Raw genomic sequence first — 18,889 nt, forward strand, 5'->3', positions numbered from 1 at the left:
GAGATAAATTTTTATGTAACTACCTCTTTTCATCTCATTATGTACCTAAATTGAATCAGGATGTAATTACTTAATTCCCATCCAGTTTTATGTTCAACTATGTAAGCAAGTTTTAATCCTGGTTGAGTGTAAGAGAAGGCCTTACAGCCTTAACTCTGCCAGGTTAAATAAAGCCATTATTATTATTATTATTATTATTATTATTATTATTATTATTATTATAAATAAAAAATACAAAATAAAAATAAACGAAAAATAGATAATCATAGATATCATAGCCAAAAATGTAAAATGTAGCTATAATTGGCAAATTACAGAGTAACAAATAGATAGAAATATTATTTAAAATCAACTACCTTCAGATATTAATAAGAAAATGTTTATATTTCATGTAACAAACGCTGAAATCTAGATCCCATGTTTTACATATTTCATTGAAATTTGAACACATTGTTAACACTTATGAATTTTTAATGTGCTGAAGTGTTTGGTTTTTTATAATATAACAATTTACGATTTCATAAATAATGTGATATTCTAGCGTTTGTCTGCATTTGTGATAATATTTCGCTATTATCCAGCAGGCCGTTGAATATTTTATATACGTAATAAGAGTTGCTCAACAAGTAATCTACGACTTCCAAGAGACATTAAATTAAATTCAGCAAGTAGATTGCTGTACGAAATTTTGTTATGGAGGGCCGAATAATGATATTTTCTAAAATACAGATATCTTGAGAATCGTTTTTGAATTTTTTCAATTTGATTACTATATGATTTGCAAGTGGGTGACCAAATTACTGAGGCATATTCCAATTTAGAGCGAACATGACAATTAAAAGGGAGTGTCAAAGTCGAAGTGAAAAAATGTTTTCAGAACATGGGAAGAGTGATAGTATGAGGAAGAAGAATAAAGTGCATAAGATTTGTTGCTTTGTTAGCAGAAGAGGAGATAATACTAAGGGATATGCTACTGGAGCTAAATGACAGCTGTAGACAGTATGGGATGAAGATAAATGCAAATAAGACGAAGATCATGGTCACAGGAAGAAAAATAAAGAAGGTAAACTTGCGACTTCTAAATGAGGCAGTAGAGCAAGTGGACAGCTTCAAATACTTGGGGTGTACTATAAGCAGTAACATGAGCTGCTGCCAGGAAGTCAAAAGGAGGATAGCAATGGCCAAGGAAGCTTTTAATAGAAAAAAGGAGCATCTTTTGCGGACCTCTGGAAAAAGAACTAAGGAAGAGACTAGTGAAGCGCTTTGTGTGGAGTGTGGCTTTGTATGGAGCAGAAATATGGACTTGCGACGAAGTGAAGAGAAGCGAATAGAAGCATTTGAAATGTGGATTTAGAGAAGAATGAAACCTGTGAAGTGGACATACAGACTAAGAAATGAAGCTGTGTTGGAAAGAGTGGATGAAGAAAGAATGATGCTGAAACTGATCTGGAAAAGGAAAAGGAATTGGTTGGGTCACTGACTGAGAAGAAATTGCCTACTGAAGGATGCACTGGAATAAATGGTGAACGGAAGAAGAGTTCGGGGCAGAAGAAGATATCAGATGATAGACGACATTAAGATACATATATGGATCATATGAGGAGACAAAGAGGAAGGCAGAAAAAGGGAAAGACTGGAGAAAGCTGGGTTTGCATTGAAAGACCTGCCCTTGGGCAGAAAACGAATTGAATGAATGTGTTTAATAATTCCTTGCTGTGGGACATTATGGCAAAACGAGATATCCCACTACATCTAATTGATGTCATTAAGGGGACACGCTACTGAGATTTCTAATCTCCACAATTTTGATTGTAAGTTTTTGAAATTTTAAAATCGAATAGATGTTGATGAGTTACATGTGCACAATAATTTTAAAATTTTTATGTTGAAAAATGTACTCGGAAAAAAATAAAATATAAAAAAGTGTTTATAACTTTAGTAAACAAATATCTGGGACTCATATAAAGATAATTTGTTTCTTAAACTTTTAAAATGTCGCTAAGACTACCTACAATGAAATGGTGCATGGGTTTGTTCCTAGTCAATACAGTTCATCTGTAAAAAAAATTAACTTTTAACATTGACCAAAATTGACGAAAACTCAGTAGCTTGTCCCCTTAAGAACATGTACAAAAACTCCAAAATGATGAAAATTCAGGTAAAATAGAAAAAAAAAAATTAAATTAGGAGTTCGACAAGGCTGAAGTATGTCGCCGCTTTTATTTAATATATGAGCCGTTCAGAGCAGAAGTGGTGTAAGTCAAAATGTTAATGAGGATTAAAGTAAACATTCTGTAACATACAGTGTAAAGTAGCAATTAATATTCAATTTATTTAAACTATTAGTAGTCAGTGGATAGCAAGAAGTACATACTAATTGGTACTTTGCGCTGTATTTTACAGAATTTTTACTTTAAACCTCATTAGGCCTACCCAATTTTGACTTACACCACTTTTTCTCTGAACGACTCATATGTGTATACAAATATTATTAGGCAGTATATCTCACTTGACGATATGTGTCAGAGGAAGAACAATTGTTTTTATGCTTTTGAAGTCTGATTAGTGTAATATGAAGTTAATCGGCGATGTATACAATGGAGGGGGAACTGGGCACCCTACCCTTTTATCTCCTGGCCTAGTTGCCTCATAAGTAGTGGCTTGTTGGTATCACTTGTAAGGTTCAGACCTGTCTTCTTATAGTTTACTATAAAAAAAAAAAAAAAAAAAAAATTAATTCATTCTCAGGGAATCCTTTTTCGAGAATAAATAATATTGAAAGAAAAGGAAGTTTTAAATAAAGAGACACCTATGCCATCACTGACAACAACAACTTTTCAAAAAGATAATCATCATCATCATCATCCTTCACGAATTAGGCCTCTGTAGACCTTTTTCGGCCCCATCTAGCAGTCTTCTTAAAGGTCTTCCTGGTCAACGATGTCCTCTAGGTTTATATTGCATCATAATTTTTGGGATTCTTGAATTTTCCATTCTTCTTACATGATCTAGCCAATCGAATTTCTATCTGCTGATTTTTTCTTCTACTGACTCTACTTCTAATTGTTCTAAAATTTCTTCATTCCTTTTTCGGTCTAAAAGAGTGTATCCTGCTGTCCTCCTGAAAATTTTCATTTTCCGTTGCTTTGATTCTGTTCATGTCTTTTTTCTTTAATGACCAAATCTCGCTTCCGTATAAAAGGGAGGGTAATGCTAGTGTATTATATATTTTTATTCCTGTAGATTTTTGTACTAATTTAGCTTTTAATGTATTGTTTATTATTCCTAGAATTTGTGTAAATTTGGTAATTTTCTTGTTCACATCTTTTTCATTTTGATAACATATTTCACAACCCAGATAATTGAAATTTTGCACTTGTTCGAGGCATTGGTTATTGTGTATTATCTTACTTCTCACTGGGTCTTGTCCTAAAAATGCCATTACTTTTGATTTTTGTGCTGAAATTTCCATCCCAAAATCTTTTAATATTTCATTTAATGTATACAATCCTCTTTGTAAATTATCTTCTGAATTGTAAATTATGACAAAAAAGCCTGTCCAGAGGCTAAAAGTGGCAGCCACACTACTGGACTACCTAACGATAAGGCTAGTAACCTATCTTAGGGAAAATTACATTACTTTCAAGCCTCAAACAAGCAGATCATTTGATGACAACCAAGAGCAAGTCAACGGTTAAACGAAATTGGAAAAAAACAAAATATGTTCACATACGCTACCTGGAATGTTAGAGGGATCAATCACAAAAAGATAATCTTACAACGCAAACTTTCAATGCATCCTGATATGGGCAACGTGAATGGTTAAGTGGTAATGTGCTATGTAATAAAGTTTTCTGTTGGCTGTGCTTATTGGTGTCGAAAAAAAGAATAGTGTGACTTACTGAGGCCTTAACGCAGTAACACTGCGCAAGGATATTTCTTTTTGCATGTTAGGCACTGTAGCATTCTTTCATTTTATTCTGATATCGAATAAGCTCGCATAGCCCGACTGAACGATTTCAAAATAAAACGTAGTAGGAAATAATGGATATCAAATTGTCGCAACAATTTTCCTCGGCGCGTGTGAACGCCGTGTCGTGTCTTAACTTTCTAAACGCAAGAAACGCATTTGTAGTTTCTGCTCCCGTCACAGAGACAGCATTACATCCATTACAAAGGATCTGAATTCCATTTTAAGTAGCCAGTCGTGATCTAATATTCCTGTGATAATTTCAAACTGGAACTATTAAAAAATTTATATATTAGTAACTTATAATTTGAATGTTTTAATTTATTATTTGCTTCATTGATTCGGATGAGGGACAGTTTCTAAGATGCAATAAAGAGAAACGGAATGAAAAGATATTACTTAAGGCCAATTGATAATTGTCTTCATTAAATGCAAGCACTTCCCACTTACCTCCTCAATACGTCTTTTCTTTTTAAGAAAAGTAAACAATGCCTCTTGTTTTGCTATCGTACACTGAAATATTTAGGCCTATATTTACTATATAGCCTACGCTACAACCTATATTTTATTTTATAGTCGCGACGCTGTTATTCCCGGCGTGGCTCCTCCTCTTTGCTTACGTCTTAGGAAGTGAAGGCTCTATAAAGTCTAGGTAGGTAGTATCGTTCGCCATTTTTGTTCTTTCGTTGCCGAGCTACCAGACGAGGAATCTATTTGCCACACCGTTAAACATAATCATGTCGTAGCTCCTATGATAATAAATCAAACGCACTGTAATTGAGCAAATAATTGAGCGGCAAATAACGTCCTCGTATGCTTTCTGCAAACGCCAACGAAAGAGCCAAAATGGCGGGCGATTATATTAAGTATTTATCGAGCCTTAGGAAATGCATAACGTCTTCATCAGCGTATCACAAGACGCACATGTTTAAATGTAGCCGACCTGCAACGTGATTGGCTGCCGGAAATTAGAGCGACGGGACTATAGTATACAAAATTATTAGTCTACATAAACAAACCTAACACTGAAAAATACACCAATAAAAATATAGTACGCCTGACGTCTTAACTGTAGCAATCAAGACTGAAAATTCGGACGGTTTAAATTTCAAGCAATCAAGATCGACCACCACACTACTAACCTTCATGGGAACAACTATAAGAAAATCTATATAACATTTATTTTAGTTACTGAAAAGTCATAACAAAATGAATTGTAATATTGTGAAAATTACATTATTTTTAAGTTTAAAAAGTCTGAAATCTCCAGGGAGGGGGACATCTTTAAATCCGCCCCTGCCACCGGGCCACCCACCGAATTCATCACTGATGTGAACTTCGAAAATAATTACCTATATGCAAATCTGGCTTTCAGGTATAGCTATCTGTGAAGCTCATTTGAATAATTTCAAGGGAGAAATCGTTTCAGGTCCGGGTATCGAACCCGGAACTTTTGGTTGAGCGCGCCAACACTCTACCGGCTGAGCTACCTAGGAACTGTACGACAGCAGCTCAATTTTTCTCTTTATATCCACATACCTCAAGTGGGCTGACAGGCCGTCAAAGGTACATTGAGTGCACACAAACTGTGTGTGTGACTGGAATTGTGGTTTTCTGTTAACGAACAGTTATGTACACCCTGGAAAGGAGATCATCCTGCATCGCCTCACACTGTTCGTCTCACCGTGCAGAAAATCAGAACATTTGGGTGGGAAACTCTTCCGCAATCTACCTACAGTCCCGATTTGGCACTCTTCGACTATCATCTTTTCGGCTGTAAAGGAGCAGCTGTGAGGCCAACGCTACGAGACGCTGGAGGACATCCGGAAAGCAGTGCGTCAGTGTCTTCGGGAAGATGAAACGGACTTCTACAGGAAGGGAATCTTCAAACTTACAGAACGGCGGAAAAAATTTGTGCAAAGAAATGGAGACTATGATGAAAAGTCACACAAAAGTCGGTAGATTAAGATGATGTGTCTGGTTTGTCTAAAAAATAAAAATTAAGATTTAGAACAATGGGTTGCTCATGACTTTCGGTACGATCCTCTGTATATTATGCAAATCTGGTTTTCAGGTATAGATGATTTGAATAATTTCAAGGGAAAAATTGTTCCAGAGCTGGGCATCGAACACGGGACCTTTGGTTGAGCGCGCCAACGCTCTACCGAATGAGCTACCCAGGAACTTCTATGTCTGCAAGCAATACAAAAACAAATTCGACTGTAATTTCGACTTGCAGTGTCTGCGTCTACAGATAATAATTATAAGTCACTGGTATGATCTGGCTCGCTACGAGTGCAGTGATTAATTACTGTATGAATTGGCGTATGTAAGTGTGCCTTGTCCTTGGCCCACACGGAATGAATGGAAGACAGACACGCTCATCGCCGCGCTCCATTATCCGTTCTGCACTTCCTTGTTTTTGTCCCCCCGAGAGATGAGTGCCTCATTTCGCGGTTGTAAATCACAAGGCGGGAGTTGATCATATGTTTGTGCGGCACTGATAACGGAGTCACCCTCCACCTCGGAGTCCATAAATCATCCATAGGAGCCTTTGCTACTACCGCCAGTGAATCTGTAGTTCATTATTATGTATGGATGAAAGGCATGTGTGATGTCCTCACCTTTAAAATGTGAATGGTACACAGTGTCTTACGACAACATGCATGGAAAAATCACTCGCTCAGTAAACAAGACAATTTTCATAGGAAATAAATTTAAGCACAGGAGTGTGTATACTGTACATATTCTCTGTGTATAACGGATTGATCAGCCTTATGAGCTTTGAAGGCAACAACTTTGATCAATTTCACTATGCTGCCATCTAGCGACTGCAGAAAAAGTAAAGTTATAATCAATTTGAATTGCATGGAGCAACTGTACTTCCATCTAGCGGTCCTTACCAATCGACAGTGGCAGAGCCTTCTTCAGTTACAAGCCGGAGCCATACGTCGGCAACACTGTAATTAATTGTCAAATGGAGGCCTACTTACTATCCAAAACATGTGTTGGTTCTAATGCCGATTTTAATGTAAATTAATGTTACAATACAAGTGTGTGTCGATGTAATTATGTTCGCGGTCGTACCAAACGTTATTTGTTGATGTATTATAAACTAAGGGCATGTTGGCGATAAAAACAAGACAATAAATGAAAATATGGCTGCAGTCTTTAGCAATTTTTATGGTTACTAAATGACAAAGTGATTGACAATTCTTCTAAATATTGAAATATTGTATGAACTACATTTTTATAGTCTTACTTGTGGTTTGTGGTGTATCAGAATTCTAGCCAAATTGTTTGGTCTCGCCTGCTATATCAATAAAGTTACGCTGTTGATTTTCAAGTTCATTGTAAACAGCTGTTTTGTTATCCCATAAATGTTGCAGTTTTGTTGAAGATTCGAAATGCCTGTTATACGTCAGAACTACCATAATTTTGTAGATGCACACACTCATTTTGTTGGTTTTCAAGGTTTATTTATTAACATTATTTCTTTTGTAATAAATTACAGTACTGTTGTCACGCCAGGAGAAGGCGGCTGAAGTACTTAGACGGGGCGGAGGGGAAACAGTCGCGCATGCGCACCGCGCTGTACACTGCAATATTCCTGTTTCACAAACATCTACTGCACGTGTCTATGAGTCTTTGCGACTTTGTGAAAATAATAGTGGGGTTTTTACTGTAGTGTTTTATTAGTTTAAACAAGACAATTGTTTTCAGTATACCACAAATCTTGTATTGCTTTAGTTATCCTTTGCGTTTCGTGTTAATAGTGTTGATAATAATATAGTTAATAGAATTTATGTTATTGTATACTGTTATTTAGCTTTATATCAGTTTTTTGTTTATTGTAAATATGTCGACAAAGAGGAAACAAGGATTGACAATATATAGCGAAGAAAGGAATATTATTAGAAGTGCAAAATAATTCTGTGATGAAGAAAAACAACAACAGTGCCTTTGCATTCCTCTTACGAAACCTACAGCAAAGGTAGAAAAGTACTCTAATCTATCCACAAGAACAATACAGCGTATAAGGAATGAAATGAAAGACTGCACAGAAGAAAGTGCGTTGTCGACACTTGAGGGAGAAAAATAATGTAAACGTCCAGACTACCGAAACGCAAATGTAGATGACTTCGACGGGAGATTGACAAAAAAGATATAATTGAGAATTTTTATTTGAAAAAGAAAGAGGGCCACCGGCGTAGCTGAGGAGGTAGCGCGTTTGCCTGCTGATTTGCAATTGTGCTCGGGAGTGAGTTCGATTCCCGTTTGCGCTGACTACGTGGTTGGGTTTTTTCCGAGGGTTTCCCAAGCGGTAGGCAAATGTCAGGTAATCTATGGCGAATCCTTGGTTTCATTTCGCCAAATACCATCTCGCCATCATCAATTCAATCGACACTGAAGAAGCTAGTAGTTATTGCAGTGTCGTTAAATAACAAGTAAAAAAATAATACCAAGCTGCAACTAACGTCTACCCTTTTACAGTAGAAAATTTATTTGAAATGAAAGACAACATTAAGACGAATACTGAAGAAAAAGGATTTCAGGTGGAAGAAGTGTGCAGCAAAAAAAAAATTGAGGAAAACACTGTAAATTAGAATACGTGAAGATATATCTACAGCAAATAAGAAAGCTTAGGAAAGTGGAAAAACCGATTTTGTATCTGGACGAAATGCGGATACATAGGCCTACCAATTTAACGTTTCCCAAGTGCTGGCAGGATAAAAATGTTACGGGAGTTTTGACTACCGTAAATGTGTCCAGAACATTCATTGTTGTCCATCAGGATGGGGGCGGTGGGGCTAATGGCTTTGTTGAGAGATTCGAATTAATATACACGGCTGGAACATAAACAGACGATTATCATGGAGAGATCATACTCCAGAAAGTTTGAAAAATGTGATAATGATAGTCATAGCAACAGCACCGAAGATGCGGAATCTTTTATGTCTGACTCCGTTCCCGTGTATCCAAGTAAGTGGACTGAAGTTTTCAGGCCAGATTGAAGCGTAAAGTTCCCCCGTCCCGCCTATCTACTCCCCGCGCCAACTCGTAGCGCGAAGACAGTAGTTATAAACATGTTTCTTTTCACTTCGTATTTACGAGATTTAAAGTTCACTGAGTTTACGCTAATTGGCTCATACTTAATAGATAATGATGTGTTTGTTATGTATTATGTTGAAGGTATGTTTCTTCATTTTTATAGATCTTTATACTTGGCCTTGGCCTATTTAAAATTATATTTTAGAAAATTTGTAACAAATAATTTAGGATAACAGTATTGTTATGGTGGCTGCGAGGTTCAAACTAAAACTGGCTTCCCGGGCATCTGAAATATTTATAGAAAAGCACGACAGATAATCCTATGAAATTAAATTGTATATGATATCCTAGACCTTTCACGACTGAGATGAAACAACATAAAGCGGCAAAACATTGTTAATTTACTAGCCACATAATAGTTAATTGATTGGTATTGGGTACTGCGAAAGTACGTCGTTATTTTATTTGTTTTTGGTGCAAATAACATTTCTTTAAGTATTTATTTATTTTCCCTTGTACTATCAATAAAAACATGTATGATTTTAATTTTTTTAAGTTATAAGTGGCTGTATGCAAGTACTTACGCTGTATTCTGAAACTCAAATAAAATAACATTTCGGATTTCGTAATAAATTACGTACATCAATACACTGAATCTTGATCATATGCACTTAGTTTTGTATCAATTAATGTCGAAAATGTACATGTGACAACGAAATCAAAGCACTAAAACGTCAAACGTCATGCCTTTATTTCGCCTCCGCCCGCCTCCACTCTGCGTTGCCAAACCTACCCATGCTCCGGCTTATAACTGAAGATGGCTCTGACAGTGGCGATCATGGTGATTGTTCTCTTCTACATGTTACTGTTTTTAACCTGGGGATGGCCAATCTGTTATATATGTTATCAAGGCAGAATGCCCAGTGCCCAACTGTAGCGGAATTTGAGGCTTCGGGAGACATAGCGTCGATAATCGAAATCCTTCCGAAATGTAACGGAAATTAAATAAATTCATTTTATAAGCTTAAATTTGTAATATTTTCTCTCAAACTTCCCAAATAAATTATATTCGTTTTCTTACAACAGAGGAGAATGTGTTTATTGTCCAGCATTATTTCCGATCATACGGAGTACTGAAATTACAAATATACTCTAAAAATGGAGATGTTATTATAACATGCAAAATGACATAAGATTGATCCCGTACGACGGAACTTCTCGACGACAGCTAACATTGTTGTGTTATTTGGTGCCGCATTTTTAAATCGCTCCTGGTACTACTCTTTAACGTGGCGCAAGCTCTGCCCATTCTGACGCCCCACTTCGTATGGCCGGAAATAACGCTCGATGATAAACACCTTCTCCTCTGTTGTGAGAACCATAATTGCAGCACTAACCTCAACACTGAATGTGCAATATGTACATAAAATAAATAAATATTTAGTTGTTAGGGAAACGTGGACAGCAGATGAGAAATAACTTCAGTATTGTTTTGTTTTGGCGCATACTATACCTAGTCTAACGGAAAACTATACTGGTTTCAATGTATTGTATGATTCTTAGACTTTATTTCTTCTTATAAAATTACTTCTTCAGTTCAAACTCTATTCTTCAAAATTATGTAATTTTACGTGCTTTTATTTATATGAATGAATGTATGTTTGTCTTTAAGCAATATACCTTTTGGTGAGGCGACACTTCACATTACTAATATACAGTATCGTCTCACCTTTTACAATGCCTCTCGTACAAGTCATTTAGGACATTACTTATTTTTAATTTATTATTGCAATTCTTCCACTAGTCTTTTCTTGTCTGTCATCAATTCTTCCTCTACTTCACTCCTAACCCGTCATTACACCAAAAATACTGTAACCCCCCCCCTCACTCTACATCTCTAATTATTTGCACTTTTCACTACTCCCTTTTCCACATTGCTACTTTTTAGGTCTTAGTTTTCTTTTCTCACGATTTATTTCCTATCCACACCATTTCCTCAAGTCATACTGTTCTTTCACCTTGTTTTCCTATCTTCCTTCTTCATCAATGCTCCCTGAACTATCTCCTACTTGCGTTATACTCCATTTTTTTCATGGAGTGCAGTTTCATAGAAACAACTTTGCCGACAGACCTTCTACTGCCCCCTACTAATTGGTTGTCATAAATAAATGTCTTCCTTACTGTGACGGAAATCTTGTCTTCTCCTGTCAGTAACCAATCACAACCCTTGTTCAGATGAATTGACAGGCTCCCGTCAAATCCACGTGGAGGCAGAGTTGCTGCATCTTTTCCGAATTCCAAGAATCCCGTCAGTCTCATTTCGAGGGTCACCAGGATTGTGGCAACTAGTGCAATGTTGGGACGAGGGGATAGGATGGCATTGTCAGAGGTGTTTGTGTAGGAAGTCATAAATCTGTAAGTGGGTGTTCAAAGGAGCCACCGAACTGCACTCCTTGAAATAAAATAGAGTATACTCTACTTCTAGTCAGCCTCGATTTAGATCTTAGTTCCTTCACCCGCTTCGGAATTGCTCCCATCTGATGTCCACTATTTCCATTCGCTTGCATTGGGGTCTTGCTCTGCTGAGCTTGCTGAATACCAGTTCGCGTCACTCCTGTTTCTTCTTCAGTTGACGTCACTGCCTGATTTCCGGAAATTTTCGCTGAGTTTGATACGTTTACAATTGACTCGCGTACACTCACCACACTTGTGTCACTAACCTCGCCTTTAGATACATTTTATTTATTTCATAAAATCACGATCCTACTCGCATTAGTTACCCAATAAGAGATTGTTAAACATTTGGGGAAAAACATTTTTTTTTCTGAAAAAACTATGAACTTTCCACCAATATATTATAGTTTTTTGTTACATACAACATGAGCTATTCCTTCTGGAAATCTGCAAGGCTATTTCACTTCCACACTATATACACAGATGGATGAAGGCCGCATAACAAAAATAATGTTAAACTACAGATCTATTGGAAGAAAAATAAACGTTCGTATACGGAGAATGAGATGGTCGGATCAGTTTCCTAAGACAGAACGAGCCACGAGGTTCATACGTGATGCTAATGTCAATGATTTAGAGTTGCCAGAGAATGTCTTGAGTGTGCATACAGCAAATCAATTTTTACATCTCGTTATTCTGCAATAACTGCAGAATGTCATTACTAGTTTCTGGAGTACATGTCGTTTGTCTGTAACAAGCAGCTTGCGTACGAACACTGCAGGCACATTTGGTGTGTCAATAGCATGTGTGATGTAAAATATGTACGAAGACATTCCATTACATACATGATTCAAGAGAAGGGAGAACTGTCAAGTTATAACACAGGAAACCTTCGACATATCAATTATTCATAAAACTGTTCCAGAGATACGTGGATTTTCACACCATTATCCAGCAAAAAGTATCGATAGACTGAAAGAAGCTTTAAATATGAATTGAGTTGTAGGGTATTACAATTGCATGTGGATTTTAGAGATCGTAAAGTGGCGATTTACTTGTAATTCGACTACAACTTTTTCATACAAGCAATATTATCAGAAACTTCAAACAGTTTCACAATGATTATTACACTTTTACTACGTCATACTACTTTTGAGCAATAAAACGGTACGAAAGGGCGTCTTTCAATCAGTCTTGGCTGCTTATCGCACAATTTTATCGCTTCCCTAGCATTTGTTTGATTTTATCGCTTCTCTAGCAGTTGTTTGTTTTTATCACTACCCTAGCATTTGTTTCTTTGTTTGCCAACATTTCAAACTACAAATTCTTGACGGTACTATAAAACATGCTTTGCGATCATAATTTGTTTCCCGCATAGATAGTGGACTTAAAATGGCGGCTCCGTTCAAACATTTTGGTGAAATAGAATTTTAGTAAGTCAATTAATATCTATTTTATTGTATTAGTGTACTTTATTTCTTCTAATCTTGTTTTTTATCATCTTCCTATCATTTGTTTCTTTGTTTTCCAACATTTCAAACTGCAAATTCTATATGGTACTATAAAACATGCTTTGCGATCGTCATTTGTTTACAACATAGTCAACTAAAATGGCGGCTCCGTTCAAACGTTTTGGTGAAATAGAATTTCAGTAAGTCTATTAATATTTTATTGTATTAGAGTACTTTATTTCTTTTAATGTTTATATAGTTTCTTCTAATCGTGTAATAGTCAATTAAATCCCACTCGAGTTTTGATTTTCTCTAGATAAATCAAAACCTCTAGTGAGATTACTGTTGATAAAAACTTCAAGAAAATTGATGAGAAAATTGAGACGCTTAAAAAAACACACAGATATATACCTGTTTAGCTTGTTTTGTAAATAATAATAATAATAATAATAATAATAATAATAATAATAATAATAATTAAAATGATTAACCCATTGGGTACCTAGTTACATACACTATACCTACAACAATAATTATCTGTTATGTTTAAATGCTTTTACATAATGTGTAGTGCATTGCTTTACATCTAATACTAATTACTAGAAACTTTAATAAAATAACTTTTTTTTATTTTTTCAGGGCGCAATAGTGATACAGTCAGTATGACAATACATCGCTAAGCGGGAAGCTGCTGATCGAAGCGAATTTCTTGCGTAAAGAAGGTAAGTGTTAAAATCCTCAGAACTTCCCCTTACAGAACCTTCATTTTATAATATGTAGCCTACACATCTCACGGTATAACTTGAGCGCTGGGTGACATCATTGGACGTTGAATGGAATGGAATGGAATTTTCGGGAGGGGGGCACTATGACCCAGCACTGCGACCTATTACGATCTATTGCGTTAACACTCAAGCAAGGCGCATTTCCAAACCCACACCGGCTGACTACACTAAGGTTCGTTGCGTACACAGGTTTCGAGAAAGCAACCTCCTCATCCCTTGTCCAGTCGGCGTCCGGGAATGCTATGTAATGTTGGCGGAATGGAGAGATGTTGACGGAATGATGTAGAAGCCTAATTGGGGAAATTGAAAAATCCATAGGCCAGACCCGGACTCGAACCCGGACCATCTGCGTGACAGGCTGAAAGTCTGACCACTCAGCTATCGCAGGGGTCGCAGGGGACTCAGTGGACGTTAGAATATTGTAGTAAAAACGGGCTCTCACACATGGCAAACTATAAACATTGATCATATACCTCATCTGATATAACTGATAGGTTGTAGCTAGACTGTAGACAGTATTGTAACGCATGCACTATGACTACCACCCACTTCCAATTTAGCGGCAGCTGTCGCTCAAGATATGCCGCGAGTATTATGAACCGCGAGTAAACAAGTTGTTTGTGTTCATTCTAAATTCCAGACTGTATTTGATGGCATTTTTATCGATCTTATTCAGCGACGGTGGGTAATCATAACATTAAGCATTCGGCTAACAATATTTCCGAATATTATGACATGTCAAACTTTATTCAAACTTTTCCTACTATATCTTTTCCAGTTGTATTTCAGAAAATATCAATTGTATTTCAGTTTTGTCATTTGTATTTCAGATTAGTCAATTCAATTTCAGGTAGTATGAATTGTATTTCAGAAAACATCAATTATATTTCAGACTTGTCAATTTTATTTTAGATAGTATCATTTGTATTTCAGATTAGTCAATTCAATTTCAGGTAGTATCAATTGTATTTCAGAAAACATCAATTGTATTTCAGATTTGCCAATTGTATTTCAGAAAATATAATTTGTATTTCAGAAGTTACGGTTGGCACCTTATTCTCCAATGTTAAATCCAATCGAGATCATTTGGTGTAAAGTGAAGACGTATGTAAAAACCCATCTTGGAATTCCTGACGTCATAGTCCTGGTGTTGTAGGCAAAATTACCTACTGCAGAGAGTAAAATTGATGAAGCAACACACGTAATATTGTTGGTGGTGATTGTGCTCGTGCAGTACAGCGCAGTACAATTCATCAAGCTGCAGCTTTAGCTATCTATGGTGAATATGCTAAATTTCAATGAAGTCGAAGATTTTTTAAATCCATTTTCCATTTTTTTAAATATATATTAAAATCTCAAGTTGTCCTACATTTGTTATTTTGTGAAATAAAAGTGACAATGTAATCTTAAATGCATTGCTTATTTTCTGAAATACATTTGATACCATCTGAAATATAACTGACAAATCTGAAATACATTTGATATCATCTGAAATATAATTGACAAATCTGAAATACATTTGATACCATCTGAAATATAATTGACAAATCTGAAATACATTTGATACCATCTGAAATATAATTGACAAATCTGAAATACATTTGATACCATCTGAAATATAATTGACAAATCTGAAATACATTTGATACTACCTGAAATACAATTGAAAAATCTGAAATACAATTGAAAAACCTGAAATACAATTGAAAAAACTGAAATACAATTGAAAAAACTGAAATACAATTGATACTATCTGAAATTGAATTGAAAAATCTGAAATATAATTGATACTATCTGAAATTGAATTGAAAAGTCTGAAATACAATTGATACTGTCTGAAATTGAATTGAAAAATCTGAAATACAATTGATACTATCTGAAATTGAATTGAAAAATCTGAAATTGAATTGAAAAATCTGCAATACAATTGACACTATCTGAAACTGAATTGAAAAATCTGAAATACAATTGATATATCTGAAATTGAATAGAAAAATCTGAAATACATTTGATACTATCTGAAATACAATTGACAAATCTGAAATACATTTGATACTACCTGAAATTGAATTGAAAAATCTGAAATACAATTGACAAATCTGAAATACATTTGATACTATCTGAAATTGAATTGAAAAATCTGAAATACATTTGATACTATCTGAAATTGAATTGACAAATCTGAAATACAATTGATAATTTCTGAAATTAAATTGACTAATCTGAAATACATTTGATACTATCTGAAATACAATTGACAAATCTGAAATACATTTGATACTATCTGAAATTGAATTGAAAAATCTGAAATTGAATTGAAAAATCTGAAATACAATTGATACTATCTGAAATTGAATTGAAAAATCTGAAATTGAATTAAAAATCTGAAATACATTTGATACTATCTGAAATTGAATTGACAAATCTTAAATACATTTGATACTGTCTGAAGTTGAATTGACAAATCTTAAACACATTTGATACTTTTTGAAATTGAATTGACAAATCTTAAAAACATTTGATGCTATCTGAAATTGAATTGAAAAATCTGAAATACATTTGATACTATCTGAAATTGAATTGACAAATCTTAAATACATTTGATACTATCTGAAACTGAATTGACAAATCTTAAATACATTTGATACTATCTGAAACTGAATTGACAAATCTAAAATACATTTGATACTATCTGAAATTGAATTGGCAAATCTGAAATACAATTGATACTATTTGAAATTGAATTGAAAAATCTGAAATACATTTGATACTAACTGAAATTAAATTGACAAATCTGAAATACAATTGATAATTTCTGAAATTAAATTGACTAATCTGAAATGCATTTGATAATTTCTGAAATACAATTTATATTTTCTGAAATACAACTGGAAAGGGTGTAGTAGTGAACAAACATCTTCCGTTATTTACAGAGATCCCACCAAGTGTTTATAATATTTCCGTACGATTTTCACGACACACTCGCAGATAATTCGACTATAGTGTCCTGTCCACGTGCTGGCTACCCTCTAGGGTTTGCTGCACCAATTAGCATAACAATGAGAGTAAGGGTGGGGGTGAATCAGTATGCTTGATCAATATGGTTGAAGGGTGCAACTCTGGAGAGGGATGAGGGCGGACTTCCCCTTGTGTCACACAGCTTGTCCAGCTGTCACCACCGCCATTTGTGTACAAGGGGTGCTTTTTAATACGATCTGAAATGTGCTGGGAATATTATGTTTTTAATGTTGGGGGAATTTTCTTATACTATACACATCATCGCTGTCCCACACAAGGTGCCCGCTGTCTGGAGGCTCTATTGAGAGATCGATGTGAAAGCGTACAGGCCTCAAAGAGCAAATGTGAAGTAGGCGTACACAAAATGAGTGCCGGCTCCAATGCAACCTTGTATTACATCACAGTTCACGTTTAATCTTTAGAGTATATGAATGGCGCTGGTTGAAAAGAGCGTGAGTGATGCGATTCATGGGTGTTCTATTGATTCATGAATATTTTCACTGCTGTTCCCATCATCTCTGAAGATGTTATTAATGCAACAAGTATTCATACAAAAGAATTTTTAATATTTTCTGTGGTTACAGTGGTACAACGCAATATTTAAATGTTTATTGTTAGTAAAATAACATGTACAAAAATACAGTCTTAACTCTTCCCTGAAGGAGTAAAAACTCGTGCTCAGAGAGTCAACTAAACACATACACAACATAAACAAAGACAATTAAAGTAGGTCAAGGAAAAAAATAGGAATAAAGTAACTTTAAAAAATAAAATTTCAATTTTAACAAATTAACTCATACAAGTACAACAAATTCCACAATTTGGGACATCTGGCCGAAATCTACGGCTGACCACTAGGATCCAGAATACAAAGCAGAGGTTAAATGAAAAATACAATATGATTGCGGAGAGAATACGGAATAATGATAAATTTAAAAATAAATTACAATTTGATTTCGGAGAAACATGAGATGAAAATACATTGAAGAGTAATGAAATGAAGTGAAAAAAAAATTACATAGTATTATACAAGTGATTGTGTAAAATGGATAATGAATATCTCAATAACATTAGACAAATTTTGTTAATGTCCTCATTAGAAAATTTAAGAGAAAGGAGAATGGTTTTGGTTAACTTAAATGAAGTTCCCCTAGCGCCAGAAAGAAGTCCTTTCACTTCCCATGTATTAATATTCATTTTGTATCTCTCACTGAAGAGAGGAATACATGGGTTGTAAATAGACTTCTTTTCATCGTTAACGTTATTGCCTTGTTGATCATCCTTCTCAAAACGGACAGTAGGGTCAAGAATGAGGCTTATTAAATCAATATATATTATTTAAAAATTAAATTCCTAACGCATTTTTTAAATTTCTGGTACTAAAATTTTTCATATTTGGGTATTTTTAAATATTTTATTATATAACCTTGGACCAAAGTAGGTACCATGGCTAAAAGCTGTGTTTGTGAAACACTTTGGTTTCTTTAGTCGTATAAAATCGGATCTTTTAGTTCCATATTTATGATGATACAATTTGAATTTATTGCGATTTTTATGTATGAAGTTCAATAAGGCAATATAATAAATTTGTTTAATTTTCAAAGCATTAAAATCAGTGAAGAATAGCTCGGATGAGTAATCAATTGGTTTATTAAGGCATATTTTAATTATTCTTTTCTGAATAAGTCTTGGTGGATTGAGATTATAATTACAAGCATTTCCCCACCCTAAAATTCCATATTGGAGAATGGATTGAAATAAAGCTAAATAAATGAGACTTAAAATATTAACTGGTAAATATGACCGAAGTATTACAAAGAGATAAATTGTTTTACGTAATCTATTGCATAAATATGTAATATGTTTATTCCATAGTAAGTGTTGGTCGATTGTAATGCCTAAATACGTAACTTCTGAGGATTCGATTAATATGGGACATGTACTATAGATGTTTTCATTTAGGATAAACGAAGCGAATTGCGTGAAAGAAGAAATTACAAGAATCTGGCAGGCTTCCGCAGTGAATCAGACATTCCGTTACAAGAGACTTAAAAAATGTGTTCCCACCCACAAAAAGTCACTTACTATTTTAAGTTTTCACCCAGGTAAATCAGTTCATTCTAAGTGAAAAAAAAATATTGTTCTACTCACGTCGAACG

At 34.9% G+C, this 18,889-nt stretch overlaps 1 protein-coding gene across 1 annotated transcript in view; it reads left to right on the forward strand.

Moving 5' to 3' along the window:
- The window catches only part of fz2 (frizzled 2), a 424,525-nt gene that overhangs the window by 67,868 nt on the left and 337,768 nt on the right, over window positions 1-18,889 (forward strand). The window contains exon 2 of the mRNA XM_069846042.1: window positions 13,567-13,649. The gene's annotated coding sequence lies outside the window, so the exon portion shown is untranslated. The remainder of the gene's footprint in view (window positions 1-13,566; window positions 13,650-18,889) is intronic.

Source organism: Periplaneta americana, chromosome 14 (genome assembly GCF_040183065.1).
Source record: "Periplaneta americana isolate PAMFEO1 chromosome 14, P.americana_PAMFEO1_priV1, whole genome shotgun sequence".
In the NCBI taxonomy this organism is placed as follows: domain Eukaryota; kingdom Metazoa; phylum Arthropoda; class Insecta; order Blattodea; family Blattidae; genus Periplaneta; species Periplaneta americana.